At 57.2% G+C, this 12,376-nt stretch overlaps 1 long non-coding RNA gene across 1 annotated transcript; it reads right to left on the reverse strand.

Annotated features, from left to right (window-relative positions):
• Positions 1 to 5,963: 5,963 nt before the first annotated feature.
• On the reverse strand, positions 5,964 to 10,436 carry LOC111556741. The gene is made up of 2 exons (XR_002736467.2): positions 10,221 to 10,436; positions 5,964 to 6,126 (listed from the first exon to the last, which is right to left on the reverse strand). It is a non-coding gene; the product is annotated as an uncharacterized LOC111556741 (long non-coding RNA).
• Positions 10,437 to 12,376: the final 1,940 nt, after the last annotated feature.

Here is a 12,376-nt window from a genome sequence, read left to right on the forward strand (position 1 = left end):
CCACCTGCTGCCATCCCTGGTGTGTTAGTCAGTAACAAGGTCCCCTCCAAATCTCCGTGGCTCAACCACAAAACTCGATTTTCTTCTCACGCGGAGCGCAGAGCGGAGGGGCGGCGGCTGTCCACGGGGCGAGCCCGAGATCCGGGCTGTTTTCGTGTTGCGCTTCTGCTGGGGGAGGCGTGCGCGCGCCTTTGGGCCGCTGTCCCCAGAAGTGACACATGGCTTTTACTCACTCCTCGAGTGTTCTTCGCCTCCCCCTCCTGGGCGCCCTGGAGGGAGGTCCAGTGGGTGTAGACCATCACATCTGCCCTGCTCAGTGAGACCCGCTCGTGTGTTTGAGACGCCAGGGATGTGACGTGGAGCAGGCCACCAAAGGGACTGGGCAGTGGTCACTGTTGGACCCAGCCTAACGCTCATGCTAGCACGTTTTTTTGGGGGGGGCACAGTGCCACTCTATCTACATCCCCCTTTCCATCCAATTCTCTCATGTCACCCTAGATGTCCCTTCTCTCACTGGGAAGATGCAGGGACCATTCTGCCCCTGGGTGCTCCCCTCAGAAGCGCCGCGTCCTCTCGGCCAGGGCCCGGGGACTCGCCCAGCAGTGCTGTGTGCAGTTGATGAAGGCAAACCATAGGCTTCTGGAAGGAAATGTGAGGCTGCCCCTTAGCTAAGTGACTTCCCTTGTTCTCTAGAGAATAGGGCAAAGTCATGGAGCTTGATTGGGATTCTCTCTCCCTCTCTCTGACCCTCCCCTGCTTGTGTGCTCTCTCTCTCTCTCTCTCTCTCTCTCAAAATAACTAAACTTTACAAAAAGGAATGGCTGGGTCCAGAGGCTCAAATGCTATCATCAGACCTCAATCTCACCTTCTCCATTTCTCATTTCTGCCTTCCTCAGAGAGTTCTAATCCTCGGATTGGCTCTGATTGATAAGAATGGGGTCTCATGTCTACTTCTCAATCAACTAGTTTAGCCAGAGGGGGATCAAGAGACACTAACCGGCCATCCCGGGTCCGGGGACCATCCTTGCCTCTCTTGAGTCTCGTGGACCGGGAAGGGGCATTGGTGCACGAGACACAGTACATCGCGAGGCTTCTGTCTGTTAACAGTAGCACACATTCCAAGGTTTTCTGTGCTGGAAGTGTAAACATTCTGCAGAAGCCCAGGGGAAGGAGACGCTTCCTCCGCTCAGGGCATGGACGGTTAGGGAAAGCTTCCTGGGGGAGGTGTGTTTGCAGTCAAAGGGGTGATAGCGAGGGCGTGGCAAGCAGCGGGAACAGAGGGAACAGCATGGGCCAAGAAAGGCCAAGGGCCAAAGAGCATGTCTCACTTGCGGGCTCCTGATCGCTCAGCGAGCCTAGAGAGTAGGGTAGGGGACAAGACCCATGGCAAGCGGTGTTGTCTGGGGCCTGGCGGACCGTTCCTCAAGATTGGGGTGAGATGGGTGGCACCCATCCCAAGGAAGGAGGAGGCACTGCGGTGGGGGGCAGGTCTGGACCTCAGGGTCTAGAATGAGCAGAGAACGTGCCATGGGCATTTCTCACGTGTGGCACCCAGGACAGGGACAGGCATGGCTGCCCAAAGGGGCCGTTCAGGCAGAAATGGGGTCTTGGCAGGTGTGATATTGCGATTTATGAGAAGAGATATCTATTTGGTCTTTTCCCCTTTGCTGGCCCGAAGCTCCTGAAACCCCTGGAATTTCCTGTGATGAGAACAGAAAGGTGTTTTGTTATGTTAATGGAGTGACTCTTGGAAAGTCCCTGAGGAGGGGGGCTGGCAGCCACGGGAGCCCACCCAGGGCTCAAGGCTTTCAGACCCACCTCCAGAGAGGGGCTGGAGCTTGAATCCATTGCGAATGGCCAATGATTTAATCAATGAGGCCTGCGTAAGGAAGCCCGCAGGAAACCCAAAAGGACTGGGTTTGGAGAGCTTCTGGGCTGGTGGAGATTTGGGGAGAGTGACGTACAGGGAGGGCAGGGATGCCCACGGTGCTTCCTCACACCTACTCACCTCTTCCATCTGGCCGTCCCAATTCTTTCCTTTTACAATAAACCAGTGTCCTAGTAAGTAAAATGTTTCTCTGAGTTCTGTGATTAATGTAAAATTAGATCATTAGGTGGGGCCCTAATCTCGTTTGACAGGTGTCCTTGCATGTAAGAAGAGATCAGGACGCAGACACGAAGGAGGAGACAGGCCTCAAGAGGAAGCAGCCCTGTGCACTTGTGGATCTTGGACTTCCGGTCTCCAGGACCTGAGTGGGGGGAATGGATCTTGGACTTCCGGTCTCCAAGACCTGGGGGGGCTGGATCTTGGACTTCTGATCTCCAGGACCTGGGGGAGGGGCTGGATCTTGGACTTCCGGTCTCCAGGACCTGGAGGAGGGGATGGATCTTGGACTTCCGGTCTCCAGGACCTGAGGGGGGGGGGAATGGACCTTGGACTTCCGGTCTCCAAGACCTGGGGGGGATGGATCTTGGACTTCTGATCTCCAGGATCGGGGGTAGGGGGGCTGGATCTTGGACTTCCGGTCTCCAGGACCTGGATGGGGGGAATCGGTCTTGGACTTCTGGTCTCCAGGACGTGGAGGAGGGGATGGATCTTGGACTTCCGGCCTCCAGGACCTGGGGAAGGGTCTGGATCTTGGACTTCCGGTCTCCAGGACCTGGCGGGGGGGATGAATCCTGTTGTTTAAGCTCCCCCATCTTTGAGACTTTCTGCAGCAGCTCGAACTGACTCTACAGATGCCTGGTTGCAAAGCAGTGGGTCTGTGAGAAGGACCCCAGGGTGCTAGGGACACAGGGAAACCAGGCCGGACACTTGGAGACAAGGGCCGCTGATGAGTGCCAGAACACCGAGCGCACACGAGCTCCGAGGTGGACTGGGCGTGGCCCCGGGCCAGGTTAGAGCAAGGTCAAAGCCACGCTGAAGATTCCTGCTACAAGGACTGACAGTGGCTGTGGGTTTGCATGGCTCTCTGCAAATCGGAGCAACGCCTGCTGTGTACATCCCCAGCGCCTTCTTGGTGCCAGTGCCGAGGACCCCAAAGCAGAAATAACAGCGGCAGCATTTTCGGCTCACTTGATGTAGGCCTTGCACCCACTGAGAGATGCATCGCCTCTGACCTTCACTGCAGCCTCCGCTGATGTCCTCACTCCAGAGGCCTGGGAAGCCCAGGGCCACACTGCTGTTGGGCCACCCAGTTAGGATTTGAACCCAGGTCTATGGGACCTTGGAGCAGAGGCCCCTGGCCACTCAATTCTTGGCCTTGCTGCATCTACCAAAAGGTGGTTCTTGGCCACGTTTGAAAGAGTCTGGCGTTGATGTGGAGCCCTTGGCAGCTCTAGACTGGGCCCACATACATCTCCCCTCATCCCCCCCAAGATCCCCACAGTTGGGGGTCTGGGTTCAGTGGTGCTACTGGGCTCTAGAGCACCAGAACCCTGATGCAGGGACAGAGTGTGGAGTTAGGGACATGGGGTCACCAGGACTGCCCTTCTGCAAGGGAACAAGGCTCAGGCTGTGGCCTCTGCTTGTATTTTAGCTCTGGGGACAATAGGGCTGTGCCTGGGGTGCATGAGAACAGCTCTGGCCCCCTGTGTGTGCTGATCAGAGACCTCAATCCCGGTGGCAGTCCAGGTGGTGTTGTTCCCGCATTCTGAAGCCATAGCTACCCCTTCCTCTTGGGGTCCCTGTTTCCCCAGAGCAGGCTTTCGATTGGCCCCCAATCGAGAAAACTGAGAGATGGAGTCTTGTTCCCGGGGTCCCTGCAGACACTGGGGAGAAGAGGGATCTGGAGGAGAATAAGGCCACACACACTGTTGGCCAGAGAGATGGGCCACAGCAACCTCCCAGGGGCCCCTGCAGGTGCCCTGCACAGCCTTGAGCTCTGTATGGGTGGGCACCACTCTATATGAGCTCTGGGAGGACCACTCAGGGAGACGGGAAGGGGATGGGTCCAGTGAGTGCCTGGGCTTCAGAATCACAGGTAGCCAGGAGGGTGGCCACTCAGACTGCCACCTGTGTGATCTACTGGAGGCTAGGTGCCAGCCCCTGAGCCTCACCTGTGCTGTTCCTTCCACCTTCCCTACCTGGCTTTCATCTTCCTCTCCATGGTGGGAAGAAAGCTGAGGTCTCCTGTGTGCCAGCCCCCTGCCCACACTGCCATGTCTTATCCTCAAAGGACAACTGTACTCACCTTGGGGTCAGCCAGAGAGCACTGCCCCACGGCCCACAGAGAATGACAGAGCCTTAGCCAACCTGGGGTTGATTTTTCTGAGATTTTCTGAGAGGGTATTTATTGAGAGAGGAAGTTGCAAGAGGTGAGAAATTCATCCAGAAACTTGAGGAACTGGATACTTAGAGAGCAAACCCTTTATCACAAGGGGCTGTGTCTCCTTGAACCTACACACCTGCAGATTCCTGGCACTCACTGTTTATCTGCCAGAGATTAAAAATCTGAAAAAGTTAGTTGTTAGCATGAAAATCCCAGAAGAACTGGCTGGTGGTGATTTACTTGAGAACATAAGCTCGCTCTGATATCCTGGGGCCCAGCCCAGGAGGTTACCAGTTTTCAGAATAGCCCTGACTCCCAGACCCAGTCGGGCTTCCTGCCCAGGCCTAGGTGGGGTCACCTGGGCCAGGGGTGGGAAGGCAAAGTCTGAGGCTCCTCCACAGACTTGCTGAATTAGAAACTCTGGGGGGCGGGGAATAGGGAGGTAGTCCATGTTCATGGATTGGGAAACCCAGTATTGTTTCACATGTAGATTCAACATGAGCCCAAAGTCTCATTAAGCTGTTTTGTAGGTATTGAGGAACAGATTCTAAAATCTATGTGGAAAGACACGGGTGACAGAGTAGTCAATGCAATTCTGAAAAAGATGAGACTTCGGGGGCAGGGTCAGCAACCTGTGTTTTAATAAGTCCTCAGGTAATGGGCACTTGGGTGGCTCAGTTGGTTAAGCATCCAACTTTGGCTTAGGTCATCATCTCTAGGTTCATGGGTTCAAGCTCCCCCATCTGGCTCTCTGCTGACAGCTCAGAGCCTGGAATCTATTTCAGATTCTGTGTCTCTACCCCTCCTCCACTCACACTCTGTCTCTCTTTCTCTCTATCTCTCAAAAAAAAAGTCCTCTGGTGAGTCTGGGGCACCGCCTGGGAACCACTGGGAAAGCACAGAAGTTGTGGGGGTGGGGGGTGAAGGGGACCACATCTGGAGGCTGAAGTGTTTAAGGGCTTCCTCCCTTAACACTCTTCCCTTAAGCACTCACCTGGTGAGTGGGCATCTGTGTTCTCCCACAAACACACCCCAAGTTTGCTTCTGGGGCAGGGGAGGGCATGATTCTGACTGGGCCAAGTTGGAGTTGTGTCTAGCATTGAGGATCTGCTGGAGAAAAGGCAAGGTGTGCCCATATATTAATGAAGTCTGTCTCTATCATATGTGCTTTAAACTCTAACATAATCCTGGTGTCTTTCACAATCCCCCACTGGCCACTGTTCTGGTCCCTCTTGATACCTTCTAAAGGACCATGGTCACTTTCCTTCCCCTGGACTCCTCACCTCTGGGCTGGCTGCCTCCACCAATGTGTCTCCCATACAGGCCACCAGCATGGCCTTCCTAAAGCACAACGCTTTTATGTGTTCTGAGTACTCAATTTTAATTTTTTTCCCTTAATAGCTTCTGGGTTTTCTGTCTGGCCTAGGAATACTTTCTGCACTGTGAGGTTATAAGGATATTTATCTTTATTACTTTCCATATGCTTGAAGTTCAAAAAGCAACAACAAAACTCCTTTGCCTTTAACTCGTTTGGAAATTATTCTTGTGTACAGTGTGAGGTAGGGATTTAACTTTGTTTCTAACTGGATGGTCAGCTGTCCCAGATCTTTTCAGCCCTTTGTCATGTTTTAAGTTCCAGTGTATATTGGGAAGAGCCTTTCAACGCTTTCTCTCCCACGGATCATTTTGTCCTCATGCCAAGAGTATAGCATTTATTTGCCGTAGCTTTGGAATCAGCTTTAATATCTGGTCAATCACCTTCCTTCATGATCGTCCTTTGCAGAGCCATCTTGACAATTTTTGTGGGTTGATTTCTCCCCCCTGAGCATCAGATTCACATGGTCCAATTTTCCCCCTAAAAAAGGAGAGAAGATTTGGTCTCATTTTTAAAGAAATGCCACAAACCCAAACTCAGAGTCTTGCTGGGATTCTGAAGGGAATAGAATAAGTATATATAATCCTTGAAGATTTGGCCAATTGTGATGGTCGATCCTTCTCAGAGAACATTTCTCTTCGTTTATTTAGGACTTGATTTAAGTTCTTTAATGGCATTTCATCATTTTGTCAAGGAAATCTTGTACGCTTCTGATTAGATGTGTTTCTAACCATTTCATGACTAGCTCGGCGAGATTAGGGCCTCAGGACGTGGCAGGCCTGGGAGAGGCAGAGAAAAATCTGCCACGTGGTGATGAGGCACGTTTCTAGCAGGTGCTTGCTCTGTGGGGTCGCTCTGGCCTTAAGTGGCCACACCAGCCTGTAAGCCCAGCTCGTGGGGATTTCCGGGGCCAGGTTTGGCTTTGATGTTGGATCCCTTTAAGCTCAGCTCGCTGTCATACTGAACTTGGGTTATCAGGATTCATCTGGAATTTTACCATGAAATGGTGTCATGAAAGGGTGGGCTCCTCCTCTGTGCCCTCAATATGTCCCCGTGCTCCCTTCTTGCTATTGGTGACATAGTTAACACTCCTGCGACCCTTTATGATTCAAAGAGCCAGACAGCAGCTTTGCCTGGATGGCGTGAAGGGTTTGGCGGGATCTGAGGCTGAAGCCAGCGTTCTAGCGTGGCTCGCACACACAGGACTCACATCCGTCCCTCGCACCAGCACGGTGCCCCTGACCCAGCCCCAGAGTCAAATGAGAGAGCCGTCCCGAGCCAGGGGAGTGGCTCTGAAAGTTTTCTGCTTCCTGAGCCGGTGGCCCTCGCCCCACATTGGTGCCTGCTTGTCACACCGAGCCCGGTTCAGAGGCAGAGGAACCACTATCCCTCGAGATGGCGAGATGGGGGGCTGGTGGCAGTTCTTTATGTCCCTGCAGGGGCCCGCCTCTGAAATAGCTCTCCTGCTGGGGTGGGCGTCGCCAGTGGTCTTCTCCCTCTCACCTCTGTCCTTCAGGCCTTCTTGCTGGGCCATCTCTTGCCCCACGTGGGGGGTCGGGCAGACCCTTGACAGAATGTGGAGTGAAAGAAGCTGGTCACCAGTGGCCACTTACAGAGTGTGGTTCCATTTCTGTGAAGCGTCCAGAACAGGAGAACCCACACAGACAGGAAGTAGACTAGTGGTTACCTGGGGCCGGGGGTAAATGGGGAGTGACTACTAATGGGAACAGGGTTTCTTTTTGGTGTGTCTAAACGTTCTGGAAAAGACCGTGGCCATGGGTATGCAGCTCTGCGAACACACTAAAAACACTGAAAGTCGGTGAAGTCTATGGCACGTGAGTTATATCTCAATAAAGCTGTTACCAAGAAGAATATGGCCTTGACCTGCCTTTCCGGAACACAGGGACGAGAGCCAGGGCGCTCCTGAGCAGGCCCCCTTCCACTGGCCTCTCCCCGGCTCCCACGTTCGCCCCCGCTGCCTGGCCGTGGTCCCCCCCATCTCCTCGCTTCCCACCGCTCCGGTCCCCCCGAGCTGGGGCACGAGGTCGGCCCTCGCCACCCCATGTAGCTCTCCCCAGAGGCGCCCAGTTCGCAGCACAAACGGGACCTCGGCCGCAGTGGGCTCCCTTCACCAGGCGCCTCCATGGTCCATGGCACCCGTGGCCTTCATCCCCAGCACTGTATGTGGTCAAGGCGCTGGAAGGATCCAGAAGGATCTGAAAAGAACTGAGGGCTGGCATCCCATGCCTGGCACAGAGGAGGTATATGGGAAGTCCTTATGGACAGGCCGAATCACCAGCGTCCCTGGTTTAGGCCTGGATGCTGGAGGAGGAATCAGGGAGAGGAAGAGGCGTGTAAGGGGGGTGATGGGAGTCTGGGGGCCTCTCGCGCTGCGGCCTCAGCCCCTCTCACCGCGCTGCGGCTCCTGGGCCCAGAGCTGAGGTTGGCCAAGGACGCTCGGCAGGCAGAAGCTTCCAGAGCAGGCAGGCACTAGCACCGTGGGAGGAACACGGAGGCAAGCCCACTCGCCACAGCTGTGACTCGCCAGGACCTGCTCAGCAACTGGTTTTGTCTGCATGTCTGGGCAGAATGGGACCATCCTGGGTGTCACCAGGGTGGCGGAATTAGGGCGGCTCGTCAGCCTGGAGGGGACACACTCATCGCTGGGTCTTTCCACCCCTTTTGCGGACCCTTGTTACCAGACACCTTGCCTCGCAGGCCCTGACTTACTGTCTGTTGTTGTTACGTCTGGAAGCGTCCATCCGTCCTGCTCGCGTCGCTTGGTGCCTAGCGAGGGCCGAACTTTCCCACAGAGACGTTCCCCACCCAGCGGGCGCGCTGTGTGTGGGTGGCGGCCAGGGGGACCCGAGCGCCTGCTGCACAGCCCGGCACCGAGCTCTTTGGGGGCCCCAAGGGTGACCCGACAAGGCCGGCCTCCCGGAGCTCCCAGCCAGGCCTCGGGGGTTGGGATGGGGGCCAGGCTGGTGGAAGATGACAGTGACTAAGCCGGGGGTCTCTATGCTGTGCGCGGTCTCCGCTGAGGATCCCACAGAGGGAGTGAGGGTCCCGCAGGGGGTTAAATCAGGCCCCTCCCTTCTGTTCTTTTAACTTCATTTTTATTTGTGTTTCGTTTCGATCCGAGTTAGTTAACGTAGAGTGTAATGATGATTTTGCGAGTAGAATTTAGGGATTCATCACTTACCTATGACGCCCCGGGCCCCTCCCAACAAGTGCCCTCCTTAATGCCCGTCCCCCGTTTAGCCCACCCCCCACCCACCTCCCTCCGGCAACCCTCCGTTTGCTCTCTGTGTTGAAGAGTCTCTTCTGGTTGGTCCCCCTCCCTGATTTTATCTTGTTTTTGCTTCCCTTCCCCTACGTTCATCTGTTTTCTATCTTAAATTCCACATGTGAGCGAAGTCATAAGATATTTGTCTTTCTCTGACTGATCTCGCTTAGCATAACACCGTCCCGTTCCATCCACGTAGTTGCAAATGGCAAGGTTTCGTTCTTTTTGATGGCCAAGTGATACTTCATCGTATATACATCCCACGTCTTCTTTGTCCATTCATCCCTCGATGGACATTTGAGGCCCCCCCCTTTCTCACCCTCAGTAAGGACTTATTGAGCACCTCCTGTGTGCCAGGCAGGCACCAGGCCACTTAAAGACACGGTGGTGAGGCCCTCGTGGTGGGGACGACGGTCTAGCAAACAATCCCACACACGCATCATTTCACTCCATGGAAAGGCCAGGGAGGTGCAGGGAGCGGAAGAAGGTGGCCCGTCCTGCTGGTCAGCTGGGGCCCGGGATGGGAGTCGGCCCTCGGTGCTGCCCCGGGAGGCAGCGTGTTGCTGGGGGAAACGCAGGGTAGCAGTGGCCCGGGGAGATGAGACAGGGGCACGAGGCCAAGTCACAGGTGGGACCTTACAGGACTTTACCCTGGAGCCTTGCTGAGCTCCGGGTGCAGGGCCAGCTTCAGGGGCCGGCGGTCGTGCCCAGGACCTCACTCCGCCAGGCCCCTGCACTCGGTCTAATGCGTCATACTTGCCAGCTGGAAACTCTTACCCAGTTTTGAACAAGGGGCTTGCGTTTCCGTTTTGCTCGGCATCTCCGTGGGTCCTGCTGCCGCCCAGGAGCCCGAGCCGGGCCAGGGGCTGACTCCGGAGCCCAGGCCCCTCCACCATCCCATCCTGGCGGTGGGAGGAGGGCTGGGGCTTGCCCTCTCTGCTGGGCGGGGACGGGCCTTTCCAGGACCCGCTCCCCTCCCCTGGAAGATAATCTCCGGTTAGGAGCCCAGGCCCTCAGCGGCACACGGGCCTCTGATGTTTCACGTGGAGGGCGCTCCCCGGCGGGGCCTTGCGGGGGTGGACGGCGTGGGCCCGGCTGGGAAGGGGCGCGGACGCTCTCAGAGGCCGGGCCGAGGGCCCTGGGCTCGGCCTGGTCACAGGGCTGCCTGCCGCAGGCCAGCGTGAGCGCCAGGCAGAGGCACGCCGTCCAGAACATTCCTCCCGGAGTTTGGCCCAAAGGGCAGGATTTCGGGTCCCGGCACCCGGAGCAAGCGAGCATTATTCCTCACCTCAACTTGCTCATCTGCACAGCGGGGACAACCTCCCGTCTGCAGGGTGGTGGATGGGGGGCTTGTAACGGCTCCGGGAGCCCCCGGCCATGCTGGGCATGTGCTTCCTCTCATCTCGGCTCCCCGACAGACACACTGCTTCCGGAGAGGACCACAGACGCGGGCCCCTGTGTCTGGCCCAGAGGAGGCACCCAATGAGCACTGGGTTAAAGAAGGAGGGAGTGGCTGATGTTCTGCTCCAGGAACGGCCTCCCCCCCCCCCCCCCCCCCAGGCTCCGGGCTGCCCGTGTCGCGAGGCGAGGCCATGGCCGGGAGGGAGGGAGACAGAGCAGGAATGTCAAGGGGGTGAGAAGGAGCTGGGCGTCCCTCAGGAGAGAGCGGTAAGTAAGCAGCGTTTGAGGATTAGGAAATACCAAGCGGAGAGAGGCCTGAAGGGCCCTTCGCAAAGCAGATGGGAAGCCGGATTAGACGCTGAATCGATAGGAGAGCCTCCCAGCGCATTGAAGACGCGGCTTCGGAAATGTGGAAGGAAGGTCCGGGCACCCAGCCGTCCTGCCAGCCCAGGCGCCCGGCAGCTGGGCCAGGTGGTACCCGTGCCCGCCTCTGTGGCGGCCAGACCTCCCAGATCCTGGGGCCCCTGCGGGGCTCCTGGCTGGGGGAATGGAGGGGAGGAGGGGAGGGCGGGCAGGGATCGAGGGGCAGGAGCAGACCCTGCCTGCTGTATTCTTCCCAGGGGGACAAAGCCACCTTTACAGGCCCTTCCGTGTCTCCTGAAGCTTCCGCCACGGGCTGTGAGCTGCAGGCTCCACTTGGCCGGGTCTCCAGGCCCCAGGAGGGGCTGCCATTGGGCCCCACATCCCTGGTGGTGGTGCCATGGGCTTCGGTGCCCCGTAATCTTCAGAAAAGGGAGGCAAGTGCAGGCAGGGTGGGCACCTTCCCTCCACTGGTCGCCGGGTGTGGGCGGGGCCGTGCCAGAACCTTGGGCTTGGTACCCCGAGCGCTTTATGCATCCACCTCCGACCCAGCTTCACACCGGGCTGGGCCTTCAGGGCTTTGGAAGCTACTTGGGCAGTTTCTCGAGGGTTCCAGGGAACGCTGGTCCCAGAAGATCCTCTAGGAAAAGGACTTCTGAGGTCAGCTTGGCTTGAGAAACTTTGCTCGCCGTCTCCTCTCGGAGGGGCCTGGAAGGGATTCAGCCAAACCTCAGTGAAAACTCTGCTTCCTCCTGTGATTTCCAACCCCCGTGGCCCTATTCACGTCCCGCAGAACCAGAGTCTGCTTTGGGAAACGTCTGTGCCCGCCCTATGCTGAGAGGGCATCTGCATGGCGGTGACCTGTCTCAGCCCGGCTTTGGGCCTGTGAGCCCGCTCTGTCTGGAGGACCAGTTAGCTGCCGCCCTGCCCCAAGCTGCAGAGGCCCCGTCCTCCCCTTCCGGAGCCAGATATGCCCCAGACTCCTCCATACTGTGTGGGGCAGAGGGAAGGGCACCCCTTTCTGCCTGTGTGGCGGGAAGGAAAATTGCCAGCTGGCTAGAGCAGGGGGCTCTGTCCCGGCCGGGTGCTGGCGTCTCGGGCGGTTCCAATGAAACAGCATAGAGGTCTTTTTTCAGGCTGCTGGCCCTTGGAGAGACTGGGGCAGGGGGCCCAGGAAGGATGCAAAGGCAGGAGGGCAGGAGGGGACCGCTGGGCCCGGCAATGCTGGCTGCGTGCACAGGACGCCAGGGAACAAGTCGCCGGGGCAGAGACGGGCTTCGCGGCTTCAAAGCTGGATGACCCAGGCCTGCCCAGAGTCTGGTGGGGAACCAGGGACCCACGGCAGGCTCGGCAGGCTCGGCACACGGGGACAGGGCCAGGGAAATGCTCAGGGAGGTCAGAGTGGGGGAGCCAGGCATGCAAGGGGGATTTGGGCAGGGGTCAGGGTCAAGGCTTGGGAAGCTCCATTTGGAAATGCCTCGGAGCCCAGCGGGCTGCCCTGGGGGCAGGACACGGGATTCCTCTGGGTGATCTGGAGCAGAACCCAGGCCCTGACGGGGTGTGGGGAGGACAGCAGCGCAGACAGCTATTTAGGAGAAAGCTGGCACTTTCCCAGTAGTGAGTACCCCATCTCTGGAGGTATTTCAGCTGGAGCTGGGCCCTACCAAGCAGAGATGGCACAGG

This window comes from Felis catus, chromosome D1 (genome assembly GCF_018350175.1).
Source record: "Felis catus isolate Fca126 chromosome D1, F.catus_Fca126_mat1.0, whole genome shotgun sequence".
Lineage (NCBI taxonomy): Eukaryota > Metazoa > Chordata > Mammalia > Carnivora > Felidae > Felis > Felis catus.